The 13,503-nt window shown below is 38.9% G+C and overlaps 1 long non-coding RNA gene across 1 annotated transcript in view; it reads right to left on the bottom strand.

Annotated features, from left to right (window-relative positions):
• LOC117942353 overlaps nt 1-13,503 on the bottom strand; it is an 84,566-nt gene that overhangs the window by 46,671 nt on the left and 24,392 nt on the right. The gene's annotated exons all lie outside the window — the stretch shown is intronic.

The following is a 13,503-nucleotide window of genomic DNA, read 5'->3' as shown; positions in this document are numbered from 1 at the left end:
AATGTTACATGTTCTGTCTTTAAAGTTTCTACTTTTAAGAACACACAGCGCTGGATTCAAACAGTTTCCTAGTCCACAAAGTTAGAGGTACATTGTGCTTTGACTTTTCGTGGATATTTTTGCACAGTGCAAAATACGTGTCTAAAACAGTTTCTGTTTTGAATTTTCAACTCTATACAGTTAACGTTACTGATGATTTTGTGGGTTAGCTCAGAGTTGTTTTACAATAACAATTAAACTAAAAATAACTGAGCGTGTTGAACGGTGTCGTAATCTTATGTTACATACCAAGAATTACATTAGTGTTAGCTAGCTACTTGTCAAACAGCACCTTTACAGTAGGCACCAAAGTATTTTCTTCTTCAGTCCCCCTACAGGTTGGAAGCAGAACTGTCCATTACTGTTTCCAGTACCATTATTCATAAGTGTCATTCCAATGAGTTAATAAACCCCTGAAATGATTTTGGAAACATTACTTTAAGGTACAAAAAAATCTTTGGTGTTGGATTTATTGATATTGAAATCAATCGATATCAATAAATGAGGTCTCTGTTGTATAACTGTACAAAACAAATTGAGGTTTGTATCGATACGAACCGATCCCTTGGTTGGGTGTATCGTTACAGCCCTAATGATTATTGGTGATGTAATTACGATAAATAATGGGAGGTTTAATAACTAATAATGTATTGTTATACATTGATATGGCAATAAATTGTCTGCAATGTTTAAGTGTTTCAATGGTACAATGATGGAGTTTAAGGTAAAAACAAAGTAACTTCATTCATTCACTCCTTCAATTACCTGTAATTACCATCATGGCTTCTCTTTTCTGGCATTGTCCTTATAAAAAGGATATGTGGTGTCTATTATGTTTTATCCATCTCCCAAATAAATCTCTCAATTTTCCATGGGTGTAGTAGACAAGACAAGTATGACATTGGGTGGGTGTCTTGGTAAATCGACTGGATGCTCTGTCTGTTTCACCTCCTGCCCAGCTGTCCAAATACCGTGTGAAAATTGACCTGGCGCGTATCTTTAGCAGAGCGGAGAGCCGCTCCACGCACGCTTCTAGGACACGCCGTGTCCCAGTGTGGTGGAATATCAAGCATTGACATGAATGGCCGCAATCGCTTGCAGGGGCACATCCAAAACGCAGCACAGACGCGCCTGCTGGAAGACAGAGGATGCACATCCCACCAGTGGGGGTTTTGAAACTGGGACCCCCATTTGTTATCAAGTGGCTCAAGGCCTGCAACATAAAGAGATTTAAATGTGAGGAGAAACTTTCAATTAATATTTCAAAATAACAGAAGATTATTATACTACATATAGCAGTGTTTATATGCTCACAAAGTAACTGTCAGTAGTTGTAGAAACCTTTAATATTTACGTATGTATATATAACAATAAAACGACTTGAAGAAAAGTAAAAAAATATCCTGAGGAGACAAGAAGTATTTTACTAACATTTAGATATAACATTAGATATAACATGTTATATATAACAATTGTATATAACATGTTTTACACTAATTTATGCCTCAAATGTGAGGGTAAGCTAAATAATTGAAATATTTTAGCTTTAAAATTGTAATTTTTACATTTAGCACCCAATAGTAGGGGACCGCATGTTTATAGCACATGCATATTCATCTGCCTAATTCAGCCAACTCCCCAGGTATAAATTACATACTTTTTAAATTTTATTATCAGTCTTAAAGCTTTAGTGAATAACTTTTTGATATTGATGAACGTTACGTTCAATCTGCTGTCAAATGTGTTGCTACCAAGCTAATTAAGACTATCAGCTCCACACAACTCTCTCTGTATTTCTCAGTATGACTATGTTCAGTAGATTGTGTCGTCAGGTGAAGATAATGACCTCTTCTTAAGAGTCCATCAATTTTTTTAATCCTGTGTGTCCTCCTTGGCTACTGCGTGAAGGAGGTGTGTGGGTGGTCTGTGGTCACATAAGTCTTGTTTCATGGGGATGCAATTATTTGTAATATTTGCATACTCTGATACAATATTTTCTTTTTATTTGGCTTTGCTGTGTTTTAGGGGCTAGAATGAAGAAATCCAGGATAACGTAAAAAGTGCAGCTTGACTTAGTGTGATCCGCTCATCGTGGCCTAATCGGTTGCACGTTTGCCGAGCCAGGATGAGATGTTTGAGCTATATCCAGCCAGGTGTTGATAGCTGGGATAAGTGCACGTTCACGGCTTTCTTAAATAGACCATGGTATCCATCAAAGATTTACTGATGCAGACTCTATCTGTAAAGTGTCTCAAGATAACTCTTATGAACTGATACTATAAATAAAATAAAATTGAATTGGATTGAGATGGAGAAGACGGGTGTGGCAAATTTTTCACCTGCTGAGCAGCAACTTATAATGGAAAGTTATGAGGAGGGGAAGCATATAATATGCAAAAAAGGAAATAGGGCTGCTGTTATTAAACAAAGAGAAAACGCCTGGCAGATAGCTGACCAACTAAATGTGAGGATTTAAAAATATCCACTTACCAGCAAAGTTGTACACTCCGTTTTAAATGCTTTAAAGATGCTTGTTTTATGTGTTAGTTTTATTGCTCTATCTCGTTATGTGCTAAATGTAGGGGTTGTACTGTAAACTATATAAATAGCATGTATTATTAATAAGCTTACTTTGACATTTTTTACAACCATATGCACAACCTCTATTAGTTCCAGACTTCACCCAGCTAAGGAAATGGCCCTTCTGTTAAATCAAGGAAGTCCTGTGATGTTAGCTCAAAACGCCATTCCAGTGGCAGCCTTTGTTGTGTTTGATTGCTAGCTTGTAGCTAAGCTAGCTGTCATTTCAAAAACGTTTTAGCTATCTGTGGTTGTTTGATTGCTAACATTAGTTTAAAACACCATTCAACTGACAACCTTTGTTGTGTTTGATGCTAACTTGTAGCCAGCAGTGAATGAACTTGGTTAAGTAGGTCCATTTTTTCTGTATTGACATTACAGAAGTCTCTCGTTAGCATCTTATAAGCTACTTTTCGCAAAGTGACTCAAGGGTCAACTCTCAGCTTCACTCGTCGCAAAGTGACGCATGACTCAAATCTTCACTCGCTTCACATTGGGCAGTGACAAGTGTTAATTATTAAAAGCATTAGTCTCGGCACATCCTGTCAATACAAATTATATTCAGTTTGGCAGGGGGAAGGGTCTTCTGCAGCCAATGATGTGGAGATGGGGTCACTGGACTCCAGAAGGCCTGAGGTATCGTGCCAATCTTATTAAAATACATTTCAGCCCATAATGGATGAGAAGTCAGTCATAGAGTACTCATAGAAAATATTTTTGTAACAGGATCCAGACAAAGCAACATAGTGAGTATTGGCTGAAATAAATCTGTTATGGTTTGGGTGTTTGGTCTTTACATATTGTTGTAGTCTTTTTTCCTGTCTTACTTTCTTAGCCTGTTGTTCTGTCATGTCTTGTGATTGTGTTATTTTTGGTCTTGTCTTGTAGATGTTCTGTTTCCTGTTTTATTGTGATAGTCTTGTTTCTGTGCCGTCCTGTTGAATTTTACTTGCCTTAGTTCTGCTCAAGCTTTCCCGCCCTTGTTATTGTCTGTTTTCACCTGTTTCCCATCATTGTGTCACCTGCCTCATGTTACCTTGTTACTCTATGTATTTAGTCTTTGTCTTCCTCTTGTCCATTGTCAGATCATTGAAGTGTTTTTTGTGGGAGTTTTGTTTGTCTTTGGTTCCTGTTATCAGCATTTTTCTTCTTTCTCTTTTGGATGTTTTTCCTTATTGTTTTTGCATTTTGGATCCCTTTATTGGTTTGGACTCTTTTCCTAATAAAGACTTGTATTTGGCATTCTCCTACCTGCCTGTATATCTTTGCTCTTGGGTCCTCATATTCCCAGGAACTTTGACAAACTCTAAATATTACAATCCCTGCTGTGCTAATCGGTGGTTTACAGAATTCGCAAACTGTATGTCTGAAAACAGAGCTGGCAGATGTACAGATTGTTATGAGCAAAAGGAATCTCCAGGATCTGGACCCTGGTATAGACATCAAAAAGAAAACACTGAGGAAACTGGATCTGAAAATACAGAAACTAGAAAAAGAAGAAGTTTTCTTTCTCTCTCCCCAGCTCCAAGCTGAAAAGTGACAGCACTAAAATAAAAAGCTTAAGCAGCATTGTGGCCGTCCCTGTGTGATGAATGTACACTACACTATGTAGGCAAAGTTATTGCTTTAGTGATGTGAGATAAAAATTTAGAAAGTTATGAAACCAAAGTAAGCTGCTAAAATATTTAATAAAAAAAAAATATTAGGCCTAATTAAGGAGTAACATAAACTATAATTTATTAGAGAAGGACAAGACAATGAAAGCAGTCATTTTTTGGTCTGTGACTAGCCTGTCATTAATGTCATCCGGGAATATGGCTGCATTGTCCCACTCAATCTCAAGTGCAGGACCTCTTTCTTTCCTCAGACAGGCAAAATTATGTAGGACAGTGCAGGCCACAGTGATGTCACAGGCCCTGTCTGGGGCGGTCCGCAGGTGGTGGAGACACGTGACTAGAGAAGGTCAAATGCCATCTCAATTTGGGCCTTTGTTCTTGCATGGGCAGAATTGTATCCCTTGCTGGGCTGCTGTCTGAGAGTCTGCGAGGGGAGTGAGAAGGTACGTCTCACAAGCATAACCCTTGTCTCCCAGCAGAACACCAGAAAACTGCAATTGGGTTTATCAGTGAAATGTGTGTGGCCTACCTTGTGATAGTCGCTGGGAAATAGTCCGGACCTAAAAACCCGGGAGTCATGGACAGACCCAGGCCACTTTGCCTCGACATTAGTAATGATGCATTCAGCATTACAGATCGATGTTGCCTATTCAGTATACATATAATGCACAGAATACATTTGGGCTAGTTGACAGTAACTAAATAAATTTGACCTGGACATTGATACTGTGGAAGATTTTCTGTTGAATCCTCTGAGGATTGAATGTGGATCAGTGTTCAATCCAGCGCACCATTGACATTAGGGAAAGCTGTACCTCGAAATAGTCAGAGTATCCTATCCGTTTTTGTAATCTGTAATTCAGGTAACCTGCAATCTTGTAGAAATCCTCTTTGATGTAACACGTTCCTCTATGGCCAAGGAAGGTGATAAAGATGTGTGCAAAGGACTTCAGTGCTAAACACACACTTCTGACAGTACGGCAAATAGTGCCTTTCTTAAGAATTTCAGCGTCTTCCACAGCATATAAAAACATGCCGCTTGCAAAAAAGCGCAGTGTCACACAGACCATCTGAGGGACGTTGAGAGCATGTCTTTCCGCTGTGCGGTGCTGAATTTTGGGACCCAGCAGTCTGCACAAATAACGGATTCTGTCTCCAGAAAATCTATACCTCTCATGCAGGTACTCGTCAGGAAAAGCTAAAGGGTCTAATCTGTCCCGAAACACACTCTCACGTCTGAAAACACGTCTCAATATCAGTGATTCTTCATCCAAAATGTCCTTCAGAAACAGGCGTGCCAGGGTACAGGAAGAAAAACTGGTGAATGGGACTTTATACATCACTGACTTCATTAAATCACTGTTACAACTTCATCAACCATTTCAAACCATCTAAACAACAGCAATAGTAGGATTTAAATCAAACTCCTGACAGCAATAGTGACGAGTATTTAATGTTCATAAAAGTAAAGTAGAACACGTTCAGAAGACAACGGACTAACTGTTAAACACGTTTATTTCGTATCAGAGCGACAACTGATTTAACACATAATACTCCAGCATTAATCTTAGCCGGGCTGTTAGCCTGCAAACTGCAAAGAATAAATCTCCATGGTTACTTGGTTGGGCTTAATTCACCCTGCTTTTTTGCAACCAAATCTAAGCTAAATGTATCCAGGATAACTTGAATATCCCAGCGTAATCCCTTACTCTGGTTTTGTGCAACAGCTAAAAGAGAAGCTATACATAGAATATAAGATGATTTAGATTTGCTAAAATGTTGGATTAAGATTAAGACATTTTCAGTTTTGAAAAAAAACTTTCAGACCTTAACATTAATTTGGTGACCCCCCATGGAGTAATTCTGAGAACCCCCTAGGGGTCCTGTTCAAGATCTCTGGAATGGATGAAGGACCAGACAACCATCAAAAGGACCCTCAGATACTTGGGCTTTCCCAAAAAGATTCAACCATTGTCCTCTAAATACCACTGACTGTACGGGATGTGAATAGCTCTTAAGAGCCACCACATCCTGTACAAGTCACTATGCATACAGTAGATTAAACAAACACTAACGCTGTCAGAAAGGAATTGAGTGTCTTGTTTGTTTTTCACCTCTTCCTGTTCCATCTCCCAGCGGCGTCATAACTGATGATGTCTGTCATTGATTGGTCAAACACAGCAGAGGGCGAGACACACCAACACAAGCCAAAGTTGCAGTAGTCAGGTTAATGGATGCTGGTTCATACTGTATACACACACACCTAATATATTACAGTGCATTGTCTGTACAGATTAATATTTATATATTCTTCAATAAACAAGTAACTGCTCGAAAAAACCAACAACAAAGGACCAGATGTGATAATATATTAGTGGAATAGTCTTAAAGACGATTCTTCCAGTAGTGTAATATGAACAAGGAGTCTGAAAAAGGAATCTCCTTACTGTTGCAGCGTCATGGGTGCGGTGTGTATTTTGCTGCTTTATTGTCTGACTATTTAACGACTAATCATTAACTTTATTTTATAAGCAAAAGAGTATTTAATTTTATTTTTAACTTTACAACCCATTTTAGAAATGTAATCCCTCAGTTTTCAGCTCCAGTGTGCGGCACCATGGACAGCACTGTGAGTGGCATTGATCCCTCTCAGTCTGGATGGCCCCCAAACTTGACTCTTCGTCTCTGGGTCAGCCTCTTTGAAACATGTTTTTAACTTTACATCTGAAAAGTGCCATATGAATATTGTTTGATCTGAGTAAACTAAATTGAGTATACCTCTTTGTTTTCGTTTTCACATTTTTTCTCTTAACCTTTTCCTTCACTTGGAAGCTATTCTTAGTTATTTCTAATTGTGGCTTATTTGTTTTCACAGGACATCAGCCAATTAGCACTGAAAAAGGACTCTTGTGATCACATGCTGGAGATTACCATCCATCCCAATGTGGCACAGGAAAACCCAGATCCCATGTACGTGTCAGTCATCATCGAGGAGACAGAAGTTCTGGAGGACTGCAGAAGTGTGAAAAATGCTTGCCTCCTGCTCGTAGGTGTCATCTATGCTGTCAACTTAAAATACCCACTGAAATTGAAATATACGTTTGAAGTATTTCAGAAGCTGTTTCTTGAGCTTAAAATGTCAGCAAAGGTCCAGTTTCTCCACAAGATACTTTTAGAGTGAGTGTTCCATTGTTTTTTGTGCTTTTGTCCAACTTAAACAATCTTTTTACAGTTTGTCATTGATACTGACATTTATTTCAAGTGTTTTATATCAGTTCTTTCTGTCCTGAACATCCTGAAAATGTCCACAAAGGTAGTGATTGCAACTGGTAATGGACAGAGTTGATGTATGTATTCTTTACTGTTCTGAAAGTTGAGTAGAAGAAAGGGGACAGTGTTTTTTTTCTCACTATATACTGTATATATATAAATCAATAAAAGGTGTGTAAAATTGTAAATGATAATAACAATGTAGGCAAATTACTTTTAACGCTACAAATTTTTTGAACCCTGAGTAATACACGTGTGTTTTGGGATTTGGGCCACGGGCCGATCCATAGTTTGAGAGATCAGGAAGCTACAGCAGTAATGTTGTCGACAGTTTTGCCAGCTTGGCGACTTTGTCACTAGATTCTGCGACTTTTCAGACCCTCTTAGCAACTTTATTTACAAAACGAGACTAGCGACAAATTTATTTTAGAGTCAATCAGACCATCAGTGAAAAGGCTAAGTGGATTCAAAGATATTTCTGTTCATTCCCATTCATGCAGTTTGCAGATCCTCGGCCAAAAGCACTGCTCTCGCCCCTTCTGTCCTCTTGTGCTGCAGCACTGCAGAGGCAGAGAGGTGGTGGGCAGGAATCCTTGGCTATCAGAAACAAACCGCCTTGAGCAGAAATGGATAAAGAAAAGGCTCTGTTGAATGGCAAGTTGAGTATCAAAGCCATTCCAGATGGTTCTCTCCACAAGACTCATACCACTTGATCATTAAAAAATTGAAAAATATCCATTTTAAAGTACATTGAGAACAGATTAAAAAAATGATTATTTAGCGATTTATCGCCACTAAATATTTGAATCAATAACTTGACATTTGTGGCCAACACAGAAGCAGTGTGTGCTCAACATCAAATTTATTTCATTTCCCGAAACTGAGATTTAATATTGAGTCATCTTTTATGAAAATGTTTAATTCTTTTTTTATTGATTATAAAATATATAAAAAATATGACCTTTTAACTTTCACTTTAATCTGCTGGTTCGGGCCCTTCTTTGAAATATAACCTTAGACTAAACAGCATTGGTAAGAGGGGTGGCAAAATTACAGTTAATGATTTTGGAGTAATCCCTTTTATACAGGGTCAGAGTCCCAAGGAAGGCCAAAACCATGCTTGGGACCCGAGTCACCCCTTGTCCTGTGAATTCAGGCTGCTGCCATTGGGTTGCAGATACCTGGTACCCAGGTGTAACACCAAGAGATGGAAGAGCTCATGTGTACCTGTTGGCATTGGTCATATCAATACCTTGATGTAAATAGTCCAGTTGGAGTATGGAATATGAATGTATTTTATGTTGAGTATGGAATGCTGCTGGCTGTAGAGAGAATTGCCCATTGGGGATAATACAGTTTACTTGACTTTACCTGACAACCCTCATATTTGTATATTTACACTTTTATATTTCTATTTGTGAAATTTACTATCTGCCTCTTTGGACGGAAGGATGGCAGCCTTACTTGGAGCCAATGTCTTAACTTCTTTGGTTCCAATGAGGAGCTTGTCTCAGTACTCAAGGTTCTACGGACAAATATCTGTTGATGTAAAGGAAAGAAGGTTATTACACAAACGCAGACATGAATCAATCACAAACATACTTTTATCAGTTGCTCTTTAACCTCCCTCTGGCTGTAATTACACTGCGGCCCTGTGTTGTGAATAGTTGTCTGTTTACGTGTCCCCCTGGTTGCACTCTTTGTTCAGGAGACTCCAAGGCTGTTGGTGCTGGTAATCACCGTCTGAAGCACATCGTTGCCTACACAGAATCAACAAAGCAAGCTCCGCATTACAAGCTTTTGCTGTTGAACTTTCTTTTCTGAAGATCTTTGTTTCTGACATCAGTGGTTGTTTACGCCATATTCTGGCAGTGCAAGATATTTTCTGTTTTGTTGCTGACCAAAAGGAGAAAAAATGTATCCTATATTTACAAATGACAAAATACAATTTCACTCTTTCACTATGTTTTACTCTCAGATTACAGTATTAACCTTGTTTTTAACTGATCACACTTTTTCATCAAGAAAAACATCAAACTATTCTCAGCAGTGAACAGTAATTTCAAGGGAATTTCTGTCTTTTTTACCCTCTTGAGGAATAAGAAGCAATGTTTGACACTCCTAATCAAAAAGCGACATTACAACATTTCATTTTGATGTGAAACAGACGGGAATAAAGTTATATTCAAATAACCTTTAAAGGTGTAATTAAAAAGAAATGTCAAAAAGCCCTCAGACCATGGACCCTATTTGCTTGTTTTTGCAGATTGTTATTATAAACGTCTGAATACATTATAACAGGGAATATCTTTTTTTTTAGCAACACATTGAATTATGGTTTACTGATTTTTCAGTGTCTTTATTTTGATTTCTTTTTACATTTCAGTACAGTCATATTTCCCTCTGTTCTTGTACTGGTAATGTTTTTGGACGTGTTGTTGGTATAATGATGGTGATGGTTAAATGGGCTAACCTTTTGCTGTGTATGAATGGTACGTTGGACGAGGAATGGGAAAGTCTTGTTCTGAAATCTCGCCACGTAACTTGTTGCTGGAAGACAGCAGTGTGCAACATAATGGAGGGAGAGAGTTGGAGAGAGAGAGAGTTTGTTGATTTGGAGTATAGAAGCCGTAGGATTTAAAGAAATAGGGTGTAATTTCTGTCTCCCCCAGGAGGGATTCTTAGTAATGCAACAACACTGTTGGCACGTCCACATGATAAAAGCCTTCCGTGATTGCGCACCACCTTATCATCATTTCATAGTGTGAGTGAGTTAGAAATGTGTTACCAGTTGCATAATCATGCTACATGACCAAGATTAAAAAGCAGAACAAACAGGGTTTCCACAAGGTAGGCTACAGGTAGGATGAAGCAGGGTTTTCTCACAGATTATTAATTTTGTTACATTAATTATCTTAAAGTGACTATATATGTAAAAATATTTGTGTTTTCTTTTTTTGTTGTTGTGTGGGTCCACACTGTATGTAGCAAATTGTACAGAATGTGTTAAAGATATGATAAAAATATAAAGCCATTCATAATGATTATTATTAGGGGATTAAATAAGCTTTTGCTTCTCCTTATTTCATTTTGCACGTGTTCATTTAATATTGTGTTTTTTTAGCTTTATTTAAAGCTATGTTTTTCATTTAATTTTTTTACATGGTCTGTTTTATACATTTCCCACCAACTGCATTTTTTTTCAATTTAATTTATTTATAGTGACAAATCATAAAAAACGTTATCAGATCGAGTAGGTCCATGGGTGGCTGTGGCTCAGTGGCAGAGCCTGCCAATCGGAAGGTTGGGGGTTCTATCCCTGGCCCTGCAGTCCCGTGTCCAAGTGTTTTTGGGTAGGACACGACATTCAACATGATGCTGCGCCATCAGAGTGTAAATGTGTGTGAGTGTTTATCTGATGAGCAGGTGGCACCTTGTATGGCAGCCTCGACCACAGTGTATGAATGTGTGTGAATGGTTCCTGTACTATAGAGTAGTTGTTGAGACTATAAAGGCCATATATAAGAACAGACCATTTACATTTAGTCTACAGCACCATCTATAATCTACAGAAACCCAACAATCCCCCACCAAAAGTGAGGCAGAACCCACAGACTGAACCTGGCTCTTTGGTGGGCGGCCGCTGAATCAATCCAATTGGGGGGGCTATTGAGCTAGTGAAACCAGCGGGTACATGGAACACACACACTCACACACACACACACACCTGCCTCCCCATCTCCACCCGAGTCGCAGTGTCACTATCCCATCATTCTTGTGTTACTTTTCAATTTATGGCTGAGAAGCAAGAGTCTGGTCCCTGCCAAGCCTTTGTAAGGGAGATGAAGAGCAGGAGTGAGAGGAAGATGGGATGGGAGGGTGGGCTGTATAATTGACAATGACAGAGAGCAGTCAGCCTTGATTAGTTCAGCCTTGGTAAGCAGTTCATTAGCAGCCTGGCTTGAAGAATGGTGGAAGAGAAGAAAAGACCAGGAAGAAAGTACAAGATGTGTAGAGGCGTTTGTGGAAGACACTAGTAAATGTGAGCAACTGATCATTAAAGCTGCATGACGGCAACTTTGCACCTTGGCGCCGTCAGGTGGTTGGAAAGTGATCATTAAAATTGAACAGGGGTGAAAAAAGTAATTAGATCCTTTACTTAAGTGAAAGTACTAATACCACACTAAAAAGTTGTGTGTCCATCATTGTTTAATCCTCTGTGTCCTCTTTGGCTTCTAGCAACTGTGTGGAGGAGGGTGAAGTGCGCAATCACTGAAGTTTGTATCAGTTGTAACAGTTTTGTTGTCATTACTTAGAATTCCTCATGGGGGCGGCAGAAACTACACTATAGCGTTAACCACAAACAAAAGTTGAATAGTACAAGAATCGATTTTGAAGATCATCGCAAAAAAATCATGAAACATTGCAAATTTTCTACTATATCTACAAATTCAATCATACAAACAATCTGGATGTGCTAGTTGTCTAAATCCGACGGCCAAAAAACAACACATTAAAATTATCGGTGAACAGCTTCTTATCTGCCCAGGCAAACCTGGCCAATACCGAGGTACGGACAAAGATCAATTCAGGATTTTATAAATCCATATTGGATCATTCAAAATTGGAAAATCTATTTTTTAAACCCGGTCCCATATTCACCCATGCACTGTTCCTATCTCCCGCTTAATCTCATTCAGCCATGTATGCATGTGTTCTTAGACTCAGGACCAGGTGACTCCGTGTCCTCTCATATGAGTTTTATCTCCGAGGAGCCACTCTCAGCCAACCATGATGCTGTCTTTAGTTCTTTTTTCTCAAGTCAGTGGAAGAAGAAGAAATGAAGAACGATGCTGCTGATGATGATCATCATGGTTTCATTTGGAGTATGGATTCATTACCTTTTCTCTTCCCAAATAACTAAAGGAGGGAAATAAAATGGAGAAAAAAAACTGGAGGGCTCTCCCTGCTGTGAATAGAAGACGCTAAAAGACAATAGAGGAGAGAATAAATTTCACCCCAGTCTGTTCAGAGGAGACGAGACACTGGAAAGATTGTACAAAAGGAGAAACACATCATAATGTTCTCTCAATGGTGGCTGACGTCAACACCTTTATCCTATCATGGTCTATTGAACAGGATGAGGCTGGAGAGGAGAGAGGGGACGATAAGATGCACACTACCATATCAGTTTCTGTGTGTGTGTGTGTGTGTGTGTGTGTGTGTGTGTGTGTGTGTGTGTGTGTAAGAAAAAGTGTCATTAAAACAAAGAAAGATACAGTGAAGTGGACACAAACAACAGGGAAGGCAGAGTGTGAGCAAGCAGAGAAGATAAGATGCAAGAAAAACATGAAAAAGGAGAATATTTTGTGCCACAAGGGTATTAGGTTTGTGTAACTGTAGGTTCACAATGATTGTTGGCCCGACCTAATTGTGCGCCAAAGCAAGAACATTTTAACTGCAATTACAGGAAAGTCAAAGCAGAATTTGGCAGATTTACCTACTTTGAGACTCTTGCTGTGTCTCAAATCGCGCACTTCTGTACTAAATACTAACTTTTTGAGTACATAGTGCGTTCACATTGTCGAAGTGCCGTCAAATTAAGTATACTTAAATACCCGGATGATGCACTCAAAACTAACAAAAAAATGAGTGTAGATCGATGAACACTTTCCACACTCAACGGTCGCCCTCTTGGCTACGTAGCGGAAGGGGCGGAGCTAACAAGAGTTGAAAAACTTTTGATAATGGCTGCCGAAGACGCGATAGCGAGACCAATGGAGCAATACAAAGTTGAACGTGAGTCTTTTTGCTATACTGTATAACATATCATCTACCTGTATTTGTATATTTGGTTAATTTTACAGTCGGTACGGATTTCCGTACCACGAATTATAACCTTTAGTAGTACCGTAATTTGACGTGCTAGCAAACCAACCTTAGCTAGTTAACAGCGGCAGTTTAACCATATTGGCAAATAAGTTCTAAGCTAACGTTA

Source organism: Etheostoma cragini, chromosome 3 (assembly GCF_013103735.1).
Source record: "Etheostoma cragini isolate CJK2018 chromosome 3, CSU_Ecrag_1.0, whole genome shotgun sequence".
Lineage (NCBI taxonomy): Eukaryota > Metazoa > Chordata > Actinopteri > Perciformes > Percidae > Etheostoma > Etheostoma cragini.
The sequence above is the reverse complement of the archived record's forward strand: the minus strand, read 5'-3'. Positions and strand labels throughout refer to the sequence as shown.